The sequence below is a fragment of the Sinocyclocheilus anshuiensis genome, unplaced genomic scaffold (genome assembly GCF_001515605.1).
Source record: "Sinocyclocheilus anshuiensis isolate Anshui unplaced genomic scaffold, SAMN03320099.WGS_v1.1 scaffold42, whole genome shotgun sequence".
NCBI classification, from domain to species: Eukaryota; Metazoa; Chordata; class Actinopteri; order Cypriniformes; family Cyprinidae; genus Sinocyclocheilus; species Sinocyclocheilus anshuiensis.
The window spans coordinates 648,752-653,653 of record NW_015546057.1 but is presented as its reverse complement, the minus strand read 5'-3'; the positions used below and the strand labels follow the sequence as shown (position 1 = coordinate 653,653).

Below are 4,902 nucleotides of genomic sequence, written 5' to 3'. Positions count from 1 at the left end.
TTGTAACACTCCAAAGAGAAAGGAAAAATTGAAATCGCATCATATGACCCCTTTAATGTTCACACGTCACCCACTCGCTCCGACGTTCCTCTGCTTCAAAAAGACATCCAAGGCACGCGCTGCTATTACAATGCATACTTTCCTCATCTGAGTTCTTTGGTTTCAGTGTTGGCCTAGATCATCTGCTCGCCTTTACGATGGCGTGTGTATAATTCATGTGCGGCTTTTTCCGCTGTGAATCAGAGTCCTGAGGATTTAGCCTCTGTGACATGTGCGTAGTGATGCGGTGTGCGGAAGAGAGGGGGTGGCACTCACGTGTCTCGTAGTAACGCCCAGCATAGGTCTCTCTCCGTTACTGGCATTTCTGTGTGATGTCTGAGACCCAAAGCAAAGCGGTACACATATGTGCGTGCGTGGAAGTCACTGTGGACACGGTAAGCCCTGCCGATTCTGGGAAATAAGACAGAATGGCAGACACTGATTCAAATCTGGTAATGTACATATGTTTGTTTTGCAAACTCGCTCTTCAATTTCCTCCCAAAAAGGTTCAAGTTAGTCCAGAGTGATCAAGACACTGGAGGAAATACACTGAAACCAAAACACTGGTTTCCATGTAAGAAAAACAATCATTGAAATGCAGCTTGATATCATAACAAACAAATCTGGTTTATACTCGTGGTTGAGGACGGAACACAAGAGCGACATGGAAATGTGTTCATTCATCTCTTCAACACAATATATTAAAGTAAAGGAAATTTCGATGCACTGCTGAAACCATTTAATGGTTTTGCCAAAATTTTCAATAGTAAACGTATTTACTTCAAAGCCTCCATTTGCCAAAGACAACATTTGAAGGCCCCGTGTTTCTGTTACTTCTGCTACAATGTCATAGATATATTTTTAAATAATTACAAATATTGTAATATCATCACAGTATAATTACAATATTTTATAAATCCAACATTTTAATATAACTGCAATAATTTTTAAAAAATTACAAAAATAGCTATTATTAATTCAATTTTATAATTAAAAAAAAGAATGTTCATCACGGTTTACTCTTTTTATTAACCAATGAATTTACATTTAAGGATAATAAAAGGTTTTAGTTTTTTTCATCAAAAATTTAAATTTTTACTCTATAAAATACTTAGTGCTTGACAAATATATATGTATATACATTTGTTTACATATAAAAATATACATAAAAGTGTACATTTATATTATATTCATTAGAAGACATTTTAGATTTTATTAATTTCCAAGACATTTCCAGCACTAGAAGTCACACTTAAAATCCCCTATAGTATACCCATATAGCACAGTACACAGTATGTCTCGGCTCGGCCGTCTCGGCCCCCTGGTTGTGAACTACTGCTATAGATGCACATTAAAGAAGGAATCAAACCACTTATTCAGATCTGATTATCAAAGCAACCAATAAGCAACACCTTAGCATCAGAGCAGCGAGTTGTGGACAGGCAAACGCCTCGCATTTTCTTCAGAACGCATTAAAATCTAGTTTACATATTCAATATCATGTTTACTAAGTGAAATACTATTTAAATAAATATAATTATAATACAGTTTTTCTCAGTCGCTTTGGTACATTTCTCAGATCAGAATCATCCCTCCAGAGTACACTGTTATATTGACAACATGACTAAGCAATTTGACTGTCTTATCCGTACACAATGACACAAGGACTTGTCATTCTGATGGCACTGACATGTTCATTGACACAGATATTTATTTTTGAGAGATGAACTAAGGATTTTGAGCAAGAGACTGGCTTTTGCAGGTAATCCATGGTGTTTTGCTATTTGTACGAGTTGTTTTGAGAAATGCACTTACTGTTTTGCAAATGTCAAGGATGATTCGAGAAATGTACCAAAGCGACTGAGAAAAACTGTAATAAGTTGAATAAACATACAACAGCATGTCCAAAATCTGTCCTGCTCCAAACACTGTCAGCTGCTGGGATGGTGGTCTTCATCTGACTAAGTGCCATTATCCATTAAACAACAAAGTGCCTCAATTCCCCATTAAACATTTATGCAATACAATCCCATGAGACCTCCCTGAAGCACATGACTGAGGGCTTCATCATCATTCATGAGAGGCACAATATGGATATTCTATGAGCATATTAAATGCTACGTTTAATTACAGTGTCACAAAATATGATCAAGTTCAGAAGTCGTGCAAGTCATGTTCATATCCAATACACTTACTGTGATGAGGCCACAAGAGTCAAATGCTTTTATTATGATAACAGAAAATGACTTTTATAAAGAACAGACCACATATGGGAGATAAACTGCTACTATACCAATATAAAAAAATTTGTATTCAAATAAAAAAAAACATTTTTAAAACAATAAAAAACATTCTAGATAGATAGATAGATAGACAGACAGACAGACAGACAGACAGATAGACAGACAGATAGATAGATAGAGACAGATAGATAGACAATAGATAGATAGACAGACAGATAGACAGACAGACGATAGACAGATAGATAGATAGATAGATAGATAGATTTTAAAGGAATTTAATGTAACACAAATATATTAAAGGGGTCATATGATGCGATTTCAAGTTTTCCTTTCTCTTTGGAGTGTTACAAGCTGATTGTGCATAGATAAGATCCCTGAAGTTGCAAAGACTAAAGTCTCAAAACCAAAGAGATATTCTTTATCAAAGTTAAGACTCTGCCACGCCCCCCTAAAACGGCTCGTTCTAACATACCCCCACCCATGTCAACATATTCTGTTACACCAAATACACAAAATAATGATCTTTAAAAAAGCATCATATGACCCCTTTAAAGATTAAAATATGAATTAACTATCAGGTCATTTTTTAACCTCATTTTAAATATCTGAGACAATTTGGTCAATTTCTTTGGCATTTTTGGCATTTAAACTGTTATGAAACTGGAATTTCATAATGAAACACATACAAATGTATAATAAAATATTAAAATATACTATCATTCAAAAGTTTGGGGTCAGTACAATTTTTTTAAAGAAATTGAATCTTTTATTCATATAAAATGCATCAAATGTGACATTAAAGACGTTTATAATATAACAATAGATTTCTATTTCAAATAAATGCTGTTCTTTTTAACTTTCTATTTATCAAAGAATCAAGTAAAAACTGTATGATGGTTTCCACAAAAAGCAGCACAACTGTTTTCAACATTGATAATAATTTTGATAATAATAATGAGAATAATGTTTCTTGAGCAGCAAATCAGCATATTAGAATGATTTCTGAAGGATCGTGTGACACTGAAGCCTGGAGTAATGATGCTGAAAAATCAGCTTTACCATCAGATGTTACATTTTAAAATACATTCAAATAGAAAATAGCCATTTTAATTTGCCTTAGTGAACTTGAGACTTTCAAAAACAATAAAATCTCCCTAAATGATACTATTGTTCATCAGTGGTCATTATGTGTCGTGAGGATGCAGTCTCAGTGGTCAGTGTGTTCTAAACATAGGAAAGCCAGTCAGAAAAGAGCACAGCTGCCAGAACACATTTCCAGCTAAAAGCACCATTACACTCTGACAGCATCTCTGCAGGGTTGCTGGGGCGTTTTAGGGCTAATTTCCTGCAGTTTGCTCCTCTGCTCAGCACTCAAAACACCATGCTCGGGCTCCCAGAGGAGTCTGTCTGTGGGTATGAATGATTTACCAGCAGTCGCTAATCGCTGCTAACAGGAACATGGAATAAAACACACACAGACCTGGCGTGAGCACTACAAGTTATTGTGACATATAAGGCAAATGTTAAATGAAAACAGGACTAAAGCAGTTAATACATTTAATAAAATCTTCCAAGAAATCCCAGGTGTCTGTTTATGATGAACATGTTCTTACACAATTTGGAGTCAAATAGCAAACCAAAAAATATGAATATAAGTGGAGAATTGAATTGCTTGTAATATAACTATTAGATTTATAATGGGTCAAAGATGAAAAGGGGTTTTCAAGCATCCCAAACAATTAAAGTTTAATACAGCTTTTCAATTTTCAATTTGCATTGAATTTTTTTTTCTATGTATATTAAATCACTTTTGTAAATTTAATTTGAGGCAGACACCAAAATGGGAAGTGTCATCTTTGAGCCTAATAGATTTAATTTTTTAGTATGAATTACACATTAACATGCTATCATACACTACTGTTCAAAATTGGGGTTGGTTAATTTTCTTTCATAGTCTTTTATACATTTGTCTAAAAATGTAAACATTTTTAATGTCACTTCAATGATTCGTTGCTGTACGGACCCCAAACTTTTGAATGGTGGTGTACATATAGTTCCTGAAATATTAAATCATAATAAAAAATCATTTCTATAGGTGCCTGAAATGTATGTATATATTTCATTATATTTCATAAATTAATGTATTTCACGATGGAATAACACTTAATTGAATGCTCAGTGTTGACACCAAATAATAACAATGATTTTGTTTATTATAACTGCATTTAATATTAGCTACATTTACTATCTTTGAAATGCGATTCAGTAAATTCCTCTTTTCTGCAATTCCACTTCAATTTCCTGTGGGATGTGTGGCAAATTAATTTCAGCTATTTATAATCAACCAATGAAATGATCACATCATCAAAAATACTTACCAGCACAAAATGATTGGTTGCACTTTATTTTACAGTATAGTGTACTTACCCAAGAAAGTACTGGTAATATAAGGTAACTACATGGGGTAGGGTTAGGTTTAGGGGTAGGGGTTTCTAGGGGTATCGGGGTTTCAGGGTTAGTACCTAGTAATTACACTCTAAAAAATGCTGGGTTAAATACAACCCAGTGCTGGGTAAAATAGGGACAAACCCAGCAATTGGGTTGTTTTGACCCAGCGGTT

General features: G+C 34.2%; 1 pseudogene; it reads right to left on the bottom strand.

The window, feature by feature from the left end:
- Positions 1-4,902, bottom strand: part of LOC107699318 (tRNA pseudouridine synthase-like 1) — an 18,455-nt pseudogene that overhangs the window by 9,052 nt on the left and 4,501 nt on the right.